The sequence below is a fragment of the Dermochelys coriacea genome, chromosome 4 (assembly GCF_009764565.3).
Source record: "Dermochelys coriacea isolate rDerCor1 chromosome 4, rDerCor1.pri.v4, whole genome shotgun sequence".
NCBI classification, from domain to species: Eukaryota; Metazoa; Chordata; order Testudines; family Dermochelyidae; genus Dermochelys; species Dermochelys coriacea.
The window spans coordinates 116,569,032-116,585,912 of NC_050071.1; the positions used below are offsets into that span (position 1 = coordinate 116,569,032).

A 16,881-nucleotide genomic window follows, 5' to 3' on the forward strand; every position below is an offset into this window, starting at 1 on the left:
TCTTAAGGAAAGGTTGAATTTATTATCTAGGATAAAGAGGGGATGCAACAATTACATTGCACACGATATTTTTTTACAGGAATCAACTGATCTTTTTTGGAAATGTAACAATTATCCTGAAAAGTTTGTTTTCTATAAGTTTCTTCTAGTTGCTATCGAAATGGAAAGGTTTAACCAGAAGCATGCCAGATTGCTGTCATATTGGTTCCTACAGGTGTGATGCATCAATCCAAGTTGTCTCAGCATTGAAGACTGTGGCACAGACCGTTATACCCAACAGCATCATGTTAGCTACCTAAGTCAGATTTATTGACTGATTCAGTATTTATCTATTAAGATTATAAAAAGGAACAAGAATAGGCCCCATGTAGTTTAAGTGAAACATCTTTAAATAGCGCATATAAATTCCTTGGCTGATAGCTGAATATGAAACTTTGGAATTGCCCTACTGTGTTCATCTAATCTGGAATCAGTGGCCACAACCAGATACTCCAGAGGAGGGTATAAGAACCTTTCAGTAGGCCAGTGTAGGGTAATCTGTTCTCCAAATAGTTCTCATTCTGGTCTTTAACAGAGATTGGCTCAAGCCCTGAAGCACACGGTTTCATATCCTTTCCCAGTTAAATTTATACTATAATAGTAGTTTTTATGAGATGCAGATTATTCTGTAGACCAGGGGTTCTCTACCTTTTTCTTTCTGAGGCCCTCCCAACATGCTGTAAAAACTCCACGGCCCACCTGTACCACAACAATTGTTTTTCTCCATATAAAAGCAATGGCTGGCATTAAGGGATAGGAAGCAGGGCAATTGCCCCTGAGGCTCACACCACAAGGGGCACCATGAAACTAAATTGCTCAGGCTTCGGCCCCAGGTGCTAGAGCTCAGGGCTGCAGTCTTGCATGGTGGGGCTTCAGCTTTCTGCCCTGGGTCCTAGTGAGTCTAATGCCAGCCATGCTTGGTGGACCCCCAGAAACCAGCTTGCAGCCCTTCAGGAGGCCGCAGCCCTCTAGGGGGCCCTGGACCGCTGGTTGAGAACCACTGCTGTAGACTATAATGGCTCCAAATGAGCCTCTATGATGATAGACTGAGTCATGGAATCCCAAGGTAATTTTAAACCCTTCATCTTGGGAGTTTAATTTTAGCAATTACAGGTTCTAGGGAAATAGATTGTACAAGAGTAGGAGTTGTGAGTTCAAGAGCAAGGAGTGAGTGTAACATGCAGTCAGTAAGGGCCAGATCCACACAGGTATTCTGGCACCTAAGTCCACCGTTGAGCTGCCCTTGACACTCTCAAAACCACCACTCTGCTGCCACCTAACCTGGTAGGCATCTACATTTCTGGCGATAAGTAGCTTTGCAAATGCCTAAGTGCTGACATACCCCACAACTAAGAATCTGCTCAGAGCCCTCACTGAAGCTAACGCAGGAAACTAGGCATTCTCCTGCCCATCTCACCAGCAGGGTCCGATGCTTCTGGTGTGTTGTGAGCATCCTAAGACCTGATATTTGTCACAACAGCCAACCAAGGATGAACAATCTGAGAGTGGGTGGGACCTGACCTAGCTGTTTACGGGCACTCACCTAGGATGTGGGAACCCAAGTTCAGATCGCTGTTCTGTCTGTTTTGGAACAAAGACTTGAATCCAGGTCATCCACAGCCCAGATGAGTGACCTGCTGGCAGACTACTTGCAGCTCCCTGCTTAGGTGTCTGGCTTCTGAGTATCCCTTCCTTAGGCACTTACCTCTTCGTGTGCAATGCCTGGGGAGCCTGGATGCCTACCTTGGGGCTGAGGACTCAATCAGGTGGCAGGGCACCTAGGGTTTAGGTGCTGAAATCCCTAAATACTTTTGTTGATCTGGCCCTGGGAGCCAGCTCCTTCCTCAGTTAAATCAATCTGAGTTTGCTTTTGACTTCAATGTGAGAAGAAGCCACCTTACAACCACTGGTGATAACAAGGTTCAGTGACAGGAGTCAGTAGCTCCACCAATGGAAAAAATCACTATTGACAAGTACGACAGCTATTAATGAATTATACCTCTTAGTTACATTCCCTGCAGGAGCAGGAGGGCCTGGAGACCTATGTTTTAAAATTAGAGCAGTTAATCTGGACTGTAATACCCAATCTACTTCAGCGTGAGCATCATCTTTATTTTTTGTGCATGTCACAGGGTGGCTGGCTCTTTAAGGGGAGTTGGTTCCAGTCTGACCTGGGATGTAGCTGATCCATCACATCTGGGACTGATCAGATGGAGATTAGGGGATTATAAAAGACAGCCAGTGGCTCAGTTTTGGGTAGAGAACTGCAGGGAAATTGAGCAACAAAAAGCAGGTGACTCAAGTGGCTGAGTGGGAATGTAGGGGCTAGATAGACCGCTGCAGAAGACTGTGGGTTTGTGGGGGGAAAAGATGACTCGTGCTGAATTTGTGTTATTTGGAGAAAATGAAGTTGAAGCCCTGAGGAAAAAGGGCCTGACCAAGACTCTGGGGGTGGTGTGTAGCTTTCCTTGGCTAGAGAGACAGGCCAGCGGACTACAATGTACTAAGCAGATGTAAATCTGGTCTTACAGTGAGCATCTATTTTCAACTTTAACATAACTGAACTAAAATCTCAGTCTGCTACGTGCCAAAAAGGCCAGACAACACAAGTGTTGTAAGAATTGGATAGTTACCTGCTAATTGCTTACACATGTATTTAACGATACTAATGTGAGTAGTTCTATTGATTTCAGTGATACTACTTCTGGTAGTAAGGTTTAGCATGTGCATAAGTGTTTTCAGGATTGGGGTCATATTTATTAGTCAACCTACTGTGGTCTTATAGTTTAGATAAGATACAGGAAATGAAGATAAATTGACTTTGTAATAATCCCTCTCTCTTCAGGGATTGTGTTTATCACAAAAACTAAATGCTCCAAAACTCATTTAAATATTTACCTATAAAATCCTTGATTCACCGTCAATGCAATTCAGTTGAGCCCCAATCTTTCTGTGTTTCCATTGCCCATCTTTAAAATGGGGATAACATTGCCGTATCTCACAGATGTGTGGTGAGGAGAAATTCATAAATACTTGGGAGGCACTAATGTCCAGATTCTCAAAAAATATTTAGGTGCTTAACTTCCATCTAAATCAATGGGAGGGAGGCACCTAAATCTCTATGAGGCTCTAGGACATTACTGTGGTAATGGAGTGGACTCATATCAAGGTTGGAAGGGACCTCAGGAGGTCATCTAGTCAAACCCCCTATTTTTGCCCCAGATCCCTAAATGGCCCCCTCAAGGATTGAGCTCACAACCCTGAGTTTAGCAGGCCAATGCTCAAACCACTGAGCTTTCCCTCTTAGGGGGGAGGGATAGCTCAGTGGTTTGAGCATTGGCCTGCTAAACTCAGGGTTGTGAGCTCAATCCTTGAGGGGGCCATATATATATATATATATATGACTGATTAAAATGTAGATAGTTGACCCTAAAGACCATAATCCCCAAATCCTTTTAGATCCTTGTTTTTCTGTGTTCTGCAAACTCTTTGTTTGTAACATGACTGAGCATTGGGATGCTGTATTGTGCTGAGTTACATCTTCCAATGATTGTTGAACAAAGCTATTAAAAATCCTGTAGCTATTTTTCTCTAGTGACCTGCTTTTATTGGACTCAGTTCACCATCCTCATTCCAGTTTGACACTTACGTAACTCCATCTCTTACAGCCTAATTACTAGTTGTATTGTGGACAAAATCCACTCCTATTGGAACCCTACAGCAGGGATGAATGTGACCCAAAATGCACTGTAAGCATGTGTGTGTGCATGCGTGTGTGTGTGTGTATGTATTCATATTCACATATATGAATTCCTACTCAATTATTTTATTTATTCTTTATACAGAAGTTTGCAAGAAACTTTACAATAGTCTCTGAAACATTTGAAATACAGTTTTATGTTAAATAACCCCTGAATGGTGACTTGTTCTAATACTATTTCAGGCTAGACAATCATAAGAACTGAATTCTATTGGTTTTTATAGCATAATTTGAGAAATACTCAGTTCCTAATAAAATAGTAAATGCAACCAGATTATTTCAATACACTTAAAACAAACTAGCTATATTTAGTCCTGTCTAAGATCATGGAAATTAAATGTCAACAGACTGATGAGGCAAAAATTGGCATTCTTCAGTGAAACTGAGATGACCTTTCCTTGCCTAAATTCTTAGTCCTCTTTATTAATCTGACAGCTCAACAAAGGTGACCGACTTCTTTTGCTTCTAGAAAAATTCAGGTGATCTTTGTCAAACAGCTGACTGTCTTCTGCCATTAAAAACTGGCAATCATTGTGGTATGTATTGTTGTGTGTCTTTGTTTCAGATGTGCTAAGAGCACCTTAGAGATACTACATGGCTAAAGTTAATTTTGCTTAAGTAGTCGACTATTTAGAATACTTAAATAACTTCAAGCCCTTAGTTTCTGCATGCTAAGATAGCTCACACAGCTGTTTTGATGTACAGTGCAATGATGAAAACCTAGACATGATTGTAACAACCAGATTAGACTTTTATCCCCATCTTTAATGTGTTTTATAGAAATGATCTACAACAGCACAAGCTGTCAAACAGAGGGTATCATTTCTGAATGGTATCCAATATTATACGTAGTTTAGGGGAAAGTATTCTGTACACTTAATCTTGGTGTATCAAAGCTCATTGAGTTTCAAATAAATGTGCTAAATTACTTTATACATGATCAATAGCTTTTAATTTGAATATTCTTCAGCAATTAAATACCCACTAAAGACATTACTGATTGGCTTTGGCCAGATATTTACACTCAATTATTTCAAAGTCATAATATACTAAGAACAAGTGGATGAACCCACTGGTTCCAGTCGGGTTCCATGTGGATGCAGAGGATTTCCTACTTGGAGCTCATTGCAGGATCAGGGCTTAGGTTTTCAGTTTGGAAGTGTGTTGGGTGGTTGGTTAGTGGAAGAGAAACTTCCTGACCAATGTGGCTCAGTGCATCTATGAAACCATGATGTTTCAGAAAGATTCCCACACAACTTTTTGCTCCATAAGTTCCAAATGCAACAGATTCCTAAAGTTGCAACTTTCTTGCCTTGCTGGTAACACCAAAGGATTACTAAAATTGGAATACTGTAGTTAACGATCACTAGTAATCTCCACAGAGAGGCAGAGGCTTGCATGAGTATAAACAATGAGCTACTCTCTTAACCCTACATAATCCCTGCAGAATATTAAATCATAAAATTATATTGGTGGGTCATTGAGGGGAAACAACAACAATCTGCTTTGCAGAAATGAACATTTTAAACGTAATGTCCCAGTACAGAATTTAGTAGATACTTCGATGGCACATGCTATTATTGGCATTATCATTTCTTATTTAGGTGATAACAATGTGCTCAATTCTGTACAAGACACAAACTGCAGACAGTCCCTATTCCAGAGAACTGAAGATCTAAAAATGATGGCAGGAGACGATGGAAGGTTTAGCTCTGATTGATATGTTTGTGTGTGTGAATGTTTACTTCTTGTGGAGCTAATTAGTTGTAAGGATGGATTTGAATGTTGAGTAGGCTGTGGCTTGGCAAATCAAGATGTTGATTGTATTCTTGAAAGGTTCAGGGTTGGGGCTGGGAAAAATAAAAAAAGTATGAAGATGATAATAGGAGAATATGAACATGGCACTGAGAATGGCATCATCGGTATTTATCATATACTCTTTTTTTGTTTCTTATTCATGAAGTGCTACAAGCCCTATTCAGTAGGGGAACCATGCCAGTCTTGTAATAGGTTCTCTGGAGGACTAACCATAAATGGGCACAATCTGGGACAGAAGCAGTCAGTTCAGTACAGTACAAAAACCCACAAGCAGCTGGTCATTTTAAGTAATTTTGCACATATTAGTTAGGGGGTTGCTTCAGGTGTATGCATGGAAGAAGCCACAGCCAGGAATAAACAGAGGAGACAGTGTGGTAAATACCGAGGTTGGGTAGAGGAAAAAGATGAGTGTTGAAGCATAGGTAGGAGATGCTGAGCAGTGCCTTCCAGGTACAGAGAAGTTTGTTGATAAAGTATTGCAATGGCCAGTGTTGGAAAAGGAAAGGAGTTGGCATCTGTATTGGATGGACTGGAGAGAAGAGAGATGGGAGAGTTATGCATGTTTCTAAAAGCTGACTAAACATTGGTTTGTATTGCATGGTATTTGCACTTTAAAAATTGTTACCCAGTCTATGAGGTACGTAATACTTAGAAGATATTTAACATACACAATTAATTCAGTATTTAGATCTCTTAGGGTCTGGAAAACAGAAGCAACAGTTGAATTTCAATTGTACACTCTGTTTTGTAAGCTCTTTAGAGCAGGGACTGTCTCTTTGTTATATGATTGTCCAGTGTCTAGTACAATGGACCCTGGGTTGTAGGTACTACCATAATACATGTAATAAAAATGGATACATTCATAGATTCAGTGGCCAGAAGGGACCATTGTGAACATTTAGTCTCACCTCCTGTATAACAAGGGCATTGAACTTCCCCAAAATAATTCCTAGAGCATATTTTTTAGAAAAATATCCAATCTTGATTTTAAAAATGGTCAGTAATGGAGAATCTACTATGACCCTTAGTAAATAGTTTCAATTTTTAATTACCCTCTCTGTAAAAAAAAAAAAAAAAAAAAAAAAAAAATCTACAACTTATTTCCAGTCTGAATTTGCCTAGCTTTAACTGCCAGCCATTGGATCATGTTATATCTTCCTCTGCTAGATTGAAGAGTGCATTATTTAATATTTATTCCCTGGGTAGGTACTTATAGACCTGCAATCAAGTCACTTGCTAGGGTGACTCGTTAAGTTAGTAGATTGAAGTCTTTGAGTTTATCATTATAAAATATGTTTTAAAATCCTTTAATCAGTCTCATTGGTCTTTGCTAAAAACACTCTCTCCAACTTGTCACCATATTTCTTGAATTATGGGCACCAGAACTGGACACAGTATTCTAGCAGCAATTTGCACCAGTACCAAATACAGAGGTAAAATAATCTCTCTATTCCTACTCAAGATTCCCCCATTTATACATTCCAGGATCACATTCGCTCTTTTGGTCACAGCATCACACTGGGAGATTGTGATTCAACTGATACTTAATAACAGCCCCCAAATCTTTTTCAGAGTCACTATTTCTCAGGATCCCAAATCCTGTAAATATGGCCTACATTTTTACATCACAGTATTTTCTTAGTGTTAAAACTGGTGGTAAATAACACCATCAGCTGCTACTCGTTATCCTTTCCATTGTCTTATCTGCTACCCTTCGGGGATATGAAGGTAGAATTATTGGCATTATAACTATAACTACATGGAACCTTGACTGCTACAGGTAAGCCTTGTTGCTAAAGCCTTATCCAGTTTGTAAATGGATGCTTTTTGTTTTGGTCATTTATGAATTTTAGGATAATCCTGACGTGATTCTGTTGAACATACAGAATGCTACCTTCCTCCACCCACCACAAATCTATTTTACTTCATATATTATGAGCAAATAATAATTAATGAGTAATTTCTTCAGTGTACTGTAGGGAGTCATTAGGCCACTTATTCAAGATTCATTCTGAAGTTTTGCATGTTCCTTTTTGTGTCTTTGGAAGAGCTTGTCCCAGATTCACAGGATCAGTGCTATGGCCCCAGCTTTGGAATGGTCTCTAGGAGGGACCCTTTCAGTGTGTCAGACTCTCTGGGGGTCTTGCTCTGCCTCCAGGATAAGCCAGCTGGCTTCACCACCTCCTTAGACTGGACCTCTGGGCTTGCAGTGTTCCTGCTTCACACCATTAGCTCTGTTCAGTGAGTCCAACTGAGACAGGCCCCAATGGAGACTCGTACACTTTTTACTGATCAGTGCACCTCTCCAAGCCTTTGCAGTGACACTCTCAAAGTGTTGTCAAAATGGCAGGGTTTATTAGTCATCTGGAACACAGCATAGCAAGTCTTTAGGTTAGCACAGAAGACCAAAAGTTAAAGCATAGTCCATTCTGGTTAGCTCAGAGCCCAGCCAAGCTGTAGTGAACCCCATTGTTTAAGCTCCGTGTCTCTGTCCATGTGACCTCCTTCATCAGACTCCCAGGTGAGTCCCGAATGCTTCGTGCAGCCCACGCACACTTAGCTCCCAGTTCTTTATTCTCCAGATCGGGAACTACTGCTCAGCTTCCTGCAGAGTGATAGAGCAATCTATGGTTGTGGGTTGCTACGTGTCAAAGTCCCAGTGATTGGATTTCCCATCATCTTCATGGGTTCTTCACTGATATAGGGTTAGCCTCAATCAATCCCTTATGGATGACCTGCTTAGTCCCTGAGAGTTAGGCACCATTTACACCTGTGACTTAGCCTGCCCAGAGGTAACAATGCAGCACATAAGGGAAACTGAGGCACATATAGGCTTCAAAATTCCCACTTTGTCACAGAGCTTGATTGCATTTTATCCAAAGATGCAGAGTAAAAACTTCAGTGGCAATGTTCATATGTGCTTTCTAAGCAACCTTAATAAAAGCCAAATTTTTCCTTTCAGAGGCACTTGGCTGATCTCAGCTCTGGTATTATGCTTTCCCTACTTGTACAGAAATGCCACTGACATCAACTGGAGATTTACCCATGTATGGGGAGCAAAGTATATCAGAGTCAAAACCTGTCATGCATGTGTAAGAGGAGAACTTTGCCTACGGCATCTGGCATTATCATGGTAGGCTTAAGATAAAAGTTGTTTTTGTTTTGGGAGTGCAGCTGTGGGAATACCTGGCCTAGGGCTCAAATACTAGCAGGGACTTCCAATATCATCGTTCAGTGGTATAAAGTTTCAACTACAGAGACTCTGCACTTGTAAGATTTCTTTAGTGCAGACACAATTGAAACAGCCTCTAACTGTGTGTGAATTTTCTTTTGGGGGGGGGGGGTGAGGGTATGAATTCAAGATGCAAAAGCTATAGGATGTTTCTCCTCACTTTATATTCTATGGAAGATTGATACCAGCACTATATGGGGAAGCATTATAAGCATCCCTTCTTAAAATTCTCCTATGCTGTGATGCCTACAGAAAGCTTGACAGCAGTTAAGCTTAAGTAGCTGGTGTGCTAAGACCACTGCCAGTCATGCTGACCAATACTGTCTCACTCTTTACTTGTGCTCCCCCATCTTATACTTAGATTGTGAAGTCTTTGGGGCTGGGATCATACTTTTGTTTCTGTATTTGTACAGAACCTAGTATAATATGTCCTGGTCCATGGCTGGAGCTCCTGAGCAATACCCCGATACAAATGTCAGGGAAGTTTATAACACTTTCCACCAATTGCTGTTTATGGTTTTCATTATGCACACGTATATCATCTCATTGACATCCATGGGATTACTCCCATTCTTAAAACTGAGCATCTATTAAGCTAAATATGAGTCAACAGTGTAATACTGTTGCTGAAAAAAAAAAGTGAACATCATTCTGTGATGTATTAGCAGGAGTGTTGTAAGCAAGATACCAGAAGTAATTCTTCCACTCTACTCCACACTGATTAGGCCTCAACTGAAGTATTGTGTCCAGTTCTGGGTGCCACATTTCAGGAAAGATGGACAAATTGGAAAAAGTCCAGAGAAGAGCAACAAAAATGATCAAAGGTCTAGAAAGCAGGGAAGATTGAAAAAAATTGGGTTTGCTTAGTCTGGAGAAGAGAAGACTCAGAGGGGACATGATAACAGTTTTCAAGTACATAAAAGGTCGTTATAAGGAGGAGGGAGAAATTTTTTTCTCCCTAACCTCTGAGGATAGCACAAGAAGCAATGGGCTTAAATTGCAGCAAGGGAGGTTTAGGTTGGACATTAGGAAAAACTTCCTAACTGTCATGGTAGTTAAGCACTGGAATAAGTTACCTAGGCAGGTTGTGGAATCTCCATCACTGGAGATTTTTAAGAGTTGGTTAGTCAAACACCTGTCAGGGATGGTCTAGATAATACTTAGTCCTGCCATGAGTGCATGGGACTGAACTGGATGACCTCTCGCCGTCCCTTCCAATCCTATGTTTCTATGTATAAATGTTTGCAGGATCAGGGCCTAAATTTGTAGAAGTGACACTTGCATGATTTTGTTCACTGCTCTTCTTCTTATGTAACATCTCCATTACTAGAGGTTCACAAGCATGGCAGTCCATTCTGTACAGTCCTTGGCAAATATCTTTGGATTAATAGTCCTTTTGCTCCCCCCAGGAAAACACATTCAGCTTCTTTTTGTCATTTTCTTCTGCCATCAACTTTAATTTCCAGCTCCCATAAATGTGCATTGCCTGATGAACATCTTAAAATGTGCCCTGCAAATCTCATTAATCTATTCATAAGATCTGTAATGCTAGCTGAGTTCCAGTAACCTTGAATACTCGTTCATTGGTTATACAGTCTATCAATAATATTTTCAGAGATCTCCTCTATTAAAATTCAAAGGATTGTAGTTTCTTTATTATCTATTTTTTGAATGTCTATGTTTTACAGCCATGCCTTAACACAGACCAAATGTAAGTTTTTAAGAATCAGAATTTAGCTTTCAGGTTTATGTCCCTTTTTATCAAATGTTTATTCTTCCTGAACGGCTCTTACAATCTTGCTATTCTGATGCTGACTTCAATATCTGATCTTCCATCTTCTGAAACAATGTTTTCTAAGTAGCAATAAGTTCTCGTTTGCTGTACAGCTGTGGTGTTCACTGGAATCTTGCATGTTTTCCGAGGACCCTAACATTCCACTCTAGTTTTTGTGTTGTCTAGAGATGAATGGACCATATTCTTGCCATATTTATATATAACATCCACTAACTTTATTAGACCTTCTTCTGAATCGGCCAACAGCACTGTCATATTCATAGAGAATGTTATTCATCCATTTTCTATTCATCTTAATACGTTCTTCTGTTTCTTGAATTAAATTAATTGAACAATTGCTGTAAATGTTAATTAAATTCAGTGAAACTATACAACCTTGTCTCACTCCTCTCTTGATCTCTTTTAGACTTTCATGTTCTTCTCCCATTATAATTTTCTTCTGATTCCAGTATAATTGTTTTTCTACTCAAGTTCATATTTATCATTCCTCGTAGATCTTAATATATTGAGCAATTTGTAGTGGTAGATTCTGTCAAATGCTTTTTGGAAGTCACTGAAACCAAATATATTATTTTCCCCATTTCAAATATGATCTTCAAATTCATAATGGTGTTCATAATGGCCCTTTCCATATTTGAAGCTGTATTGTTCATTTATTTCCTTATCAATCAATCTTTCTTTGTATTCTGTCTTGAACAACTTGAAAAAGTATCATAGAGGCATAGGGTACTAGTCTGATCTGTAGTCTTTACAATCTATAGCATTGTTCTTTTTTGGGGATTTGGATACACAGTGAGATTATAAAATCTGGCAATTCACCTGTCTCAACCATTCTTCATTACTGCTTGATGGGTTTTCAAGCCTTCATCCCTTATGCTTTTAAACAATTCAGCCATCACAACCTTGTGCTTTTCCATTCAGAAGTCTTATTGCAGCCATACTTTCTTCATTTGTCATTGGAGGGCTTACTCGGTTGATTTCTAGTTGAGGTTTTTCAGGATTATCATCACCATACAATTCCTTGATATCTTGCCACCAACTCTTGTTCTTTAGGGTCAATCAAATATTGTAATTTTGATCCTTTAATCCCATGCTCTAGGTATCCCTAAGCCTCTGACCACCAGAGGATGACAGGGGATAGATCATTTGATAAATGCCCTGTTCTGTTTGTTCCCTCTGAAGCATCTGGCATTGGCCACTGTTGGAAGACAGGATACTGGGCTAGATGGACCATTGGTTTGACCCCAATATGGCCATACTTATATTCTTATATTTATCATATTTAGGGCTCCAGTCTGTCATGGAGGTTATGGAAGTCATGGATTCCGTGACTTTCTGGAACCTCCATGGCTTCTGCAGTGGCCAGCGTTGCTGGCCCCAGGGCCAGCCACACCAGTCACTTGGGCGGCTTCACAGCCAACTGCACTGGCTGCTGCTGGAGGGGTCCTGGGGCCAGCCGCACCAACTGCTGCTTGGGCAGCCCTAGGCAGCTGGCCACTGGGACTGCCTGAGCAGCTGCTGGTGTGGCTGGCCCTGGGGACTGCCCGAGCAGCTGCTGGTGTGGCTGACCCTGCGATCCGCCCGAGCAGATGCTGGTGTGGCTGGCCCTGCGATCCGCCTGAGCAGCAGCCCCTGGAGCAGTGGTGGGTGAGTGGCTCCAGAGATGGCTGGAGCAGCTGCTGCTCAGAGGCCCCTGGCAGCTGGTGCTGCTGTCCCCAGGGCTCCCCCCAGAAGCAGGAGTGGCCCCCAGTTAAGATTTAGTCAGGGGTATTTATAGTACAAGTCAAGGAAAGATCATGGGCTATGAATTTTTATTTATTGCCCGTGACCTGTCCATGACTTGTACTAAAAATACCCATGACTAAATTGTAGCCTTAATCATATTTCTTCTGCAATTAATGGCTCTTATCTTTTGATACATCTCATTTTGGTCTCTTTATCCAATTGTTCAGTTTGTTTGCATTCCTCTTTCAGGCTTTGCTAATGTAAATTTTTAAATCAAGACTGGACATTTTTCTAAAAGATCTGCTCCAGGGAATTATTTTGGGGAAGTTCTATAGCCTGTGCTATACAGGAGGACCATCTAGATGATTACAAATTGTCCTTCAGATCTTAATCTATGAATGAGTTCAGATACTTCACAGCTACTTGTAACTACACACTATGTGGTTTTAAAATATAATTCAGTCCCCATGTCTCTGTAAACAGCTTAACACCTTTTTCCAAGCATTTCAGAATTTGTTTTGCCTAATTTCAAACTCTCTCAGATATTGTGGGTTTCAAAGTTCAGCTCAGGCTACAACATTATTAGGTTCGTGTTTCATTTGGAGACTGTGGTAAAGGGGCAGAGAAGAAAAATCCAATGAAAATATAAAGTGAACAAGGGAGCATGCAGTTTTTCCCCTCTGGAGGAAAAAAAATAGGGATTGTGGGGAATAAAGGAGCAGGACTGGAAGCAAGTGAAATTCATATGAAAAAAGATACTGTCTAATATATAGGCCAGCCACTTGTGCTGACCTAACTTGTGTATGGGGAATGGAATTCTTGTACCCTAAGTATATAGTATGGGTTTCCATTTAGCTAGAAACATAAGAAGATGAATCACCCCAGGAAGAGTAAAAAGTTTAAATTATAGGGGGAGAAAAGAGTTTGTTTTAAGTCTTTTATTAGCTCTGAGAACGCTGTGAATCCCAGAATGTCATCTAAGACATTTTACACTCTCCACTCAGGTTTTCCCATCTTACCTAAAATCCTTCAGCTCTAACAAACCATCTTTATTCATCCTAAGCAGTATTTCCATTGAAGCATCATTGAACCCACTTCAAACATGATTTAAATCCCTCCCATGTGTATTCAGTAGCGTGTATCCTTTCAGTGTACAACCTTTTGCTTTTTCGAAGTATCTTTAGCCATAGTTTGTAGCTCGTCACTGGTAGGATATAGTTCAGCTAAATCCCGGGGGCAGGCTGGAAATGGCAGTGGACAGTGGAGGCAGGAAAACTCCCCTTTCCCAATCTCTGCTTTAATCTGAACACCTGTATCCTTTGCACTGCTCTGTGGTAGTCCAGATTCACTGCAAAAAGGGAACATGGAAGCTCTTGAAACAAGGGTTGGAAAACGCATGTTCGTGCACTCAACTCTTCTCTCCAAGCAATTCCATCCTCTGGGCTTAAATATGTCATGTCATGTCTTCTGTGTCTGTTTTGTAAACTGTAAGCTTTTGGAGGCGGGGCAGTCACCACTTTGTGTCAATACATGTTGCCCAGGCACCACTGCCACCATCAGTGGGGGAACAGAAGGAGAAGTGAGTACTACCTGTAGATTATGATTTCTGTATTCAGAGCTGATGCTGATTGGAATCTTGGGCACAGAGTGTACATCAATCAACCTTGTCAACACCTATGGTGAGGTTTTGTGTTCAGTGAATTTGGAGACATTTCATTGACTTGTAATAGAGCAGAACCAGCTCCCTATATATTAACCCTGAATCTAAGAGCCAACACGAGGCAATGAGTGCTCCTCCTGCCTGCCAGAGTGATTAATCCCTACTTTCTTTAAACTGCAGCAGTTGAGATCATTGCTAGTTTTTGTCCAGGCTTCTTTATCAGGCATGTCCTTTTTCTAGCACCTGGACTTGGCAATAAGTTTCATGAATCAACACTCAAGAGCTATGTTAGAGCCATTAGCCATACCAGCACTTACAACTGAAAATGTGACACACTCTAAGCAGAGTTCTTGCCCCCCTATTTCCTCAATATTAAAGTAACCCTCTATCCCAGTTTCCTTGGCAGTTTGTACAGAAGGCAACTGGGGAAGCAATATAAATATCTTTTATTGATTGGAAATCAGTGTTTTACAGCGCTCGCTTGAACAACTGCCTAGAAATGGCACTGACTCACCTTGGAAACCTAATAATGCTCTACTCTAAAGTGGCCAGTAGGTGTCAAAGTAATCTCCCATTTGAACATTACAGTATGTTACTTATGGGAACCTGGTGATCTTTTGTCTCATGCGTAACGTGCAAGGAGTCTTGTATCCAAGAATACCTTGTTTCCCTCTTCCCAAGAACAAAACCCATGCTAATACGGCCTGTCAAGCTTGGCTGTGGTAGCAAGAGACCATATTAAAGTTATTGTCCCACTTCTGATGTTGATTTCTATGTTATATATTATGAAACCAGTAGCGACTGTAAGTGAACCCAGACCCAAAGACTCTGCAGAAAGCTTGTGCTCATACTTGTAAAAGTTTTCATTGACAGCAGAATTTTTTTAACAAACCTATTTCTTTCTCTTGAACTTACTTCCCTCCTTTTCCCCCATCCCTCCACCACACATTTGACCTAACCAAGCTCTCCTGCACTGCTTTCATGGACTTCAGTGGCCTTTGGGTCAGGCCTCAAAATACATTTCTGCCTCAGAGTCACACACATGTCTTCTGTTGGCTTCAAGGGTCAGTCTCTGGCCTTTTGTCTTTAACTGCTTAGCATAGATTCTCCTCCATTCAGTCTGGGACTGCACATTTGTATATGGGAGTTGCATGGATAAGTAGTTAGGACAGAAGGCTGAGATCCACAGTAGGAAGACTACCCTCTAATGCTTTTTTCTGCTGTTGACTCCTTGTGATACCTTGGGTAACTCTCCCTGTACCTTGGATAATCCAGTTAGAAAACAGAAAACCAATTATTGCATCTAAGCTGCCTTTTCACAGCTCAATAAATCACAAATTAACATTGTCTAATACCGTTCAACTTTCATAGCCTGGACTGCAATGCACAACTTTGGATACATAGTTCTCAGATCCCCATATAACTGCTGTGAATTTATTTTCTGCTATGCCAGCAGATATGCTTTGGTATTGAGAAAAGAAAATATTATCTGGATCCATACATCTAGCTCTTATAATCCAGCCTTTTCATTTCAATTGTTAAAGTGCAATGTTGGTAGGGCAGAAGAAAAAAAATGAATGAAGAATAGACCTATTATTCTGGGAATGGAGTTTTGCTTTGTTTGTCCCATTCCTTGAAATGCTGCATGCTGTTTTGTAGATTGAGGATCTGATTTTTGTAAAGTGCTAAGGACCTGCACCTGGTATTGATTACAGCTCCTCTTGGGCTTGGTCAGTTTGTGCATCTCCCTTTGGCTTCAATGGGAGTTCCATGCATAGAACTGCTTGGTGGCTCAGGCTTCTGCAAATCACCCCCTACAGCCATCATCATGGGGTGGACTGGGTTACCTTGAGTATTAGAGGATGGAGTCATGCTCCCCCTTTCCCTACTTCCTGCTTTGTTAGGGGGAGGTGTCCCTCATGCCCTGTTTGATTGTAGGGAGTAGAATAAAGCAGCAAGTTCCTAGCTTGCAGTCCTGTGAGTAAAGTGTTATTTTTGTTGTAGTGAGGAGTCGCTTTATATTGCAAACATATATGGAGCTGCAGAGCTGGTTTCTGCTGTTCTTCTGTCCTTATACTACCAAAGAGACTTTGCCTTGTACCTTGGGAGTATATTTATTACTCTGTAGGTCCTCTGAATCCAGGAGAGGCAGCAGGTTCCATCTTGGATTATGAATGTGTTGGCAAGTTCTGTATTATATATCTTTACACAGCATCACATGATGGCAGGAATGCAGGATTAGCGCTGCCCCTTGGGATGATTGGATAAATTGCCAAATTCTATTTTGTAGTTTGACTTGCTCTTACTCTTGGTTTGTATGTTTCTGGGTGATTGGTGCGTTGGTGGCCCCTAAGTACTTCCTGCTCAAAGGAGGCTGAGGTGACAAATTTGCCTTTACTGATTACAAAATAAAATAAAAATTATGTGTGGGTGAGTGGGGAGCAAACCTTGGAAAGTGAGGTGAGGTGTCTAAGAGAGGCAAAAGGGAGGTGTACAAGAAGTTATAAAGCAGGTCTCTAGCCCTGGACACAGTGTCCAGGCTGCAGTTTGGCTTAAACTAAAGCTCTCTAATCAACTGGGTCTCTAAATGGGTTAATAATCTGACTTGGTGATATCTAAACATTTGTTACCTGAGCTTTGTAACCCAAATGTAACCTATTATAATGGGGTTTGAAATTAAAGTACTATGCTTTGATATGTCATGGACTCCTCACTTCTCTCTGCACTCTCAGATTTGGAATGAGTCTCTGATCCATAATGCCAGCCGACCAGCAACGATAAAAGCAAGTGTTGTCCTAGTTCTGTGGTAGTAACTGTCAGTAATAACACTGGCTTTCAGTATCCATTGGCTT

At 40.9% G+C, this 16,881-nt stretch overlaps 1 long non-coding RNA gene across 1 annotated transcript in view; it reads left to right on the forward strand.

The window, feature by feature from the left end:
- Positions 1–2,308: 2,308 nt before the first annotated feature.
- The window catches only part of LOC122459690, a 140,369-nt gene continuing 125,796 nt past the window's right edge, over positions 2,309–16,881 (forward strand). The window contains exon 1 of the long non-coding RNA XR_006280534.1: positions 2,309–2,332. This is a non-coding gene — a long non-coding RNA (uncharacterized LOC122459690). The remainder of the gene's footprint in view (positions 2,333–16,881) is intronic.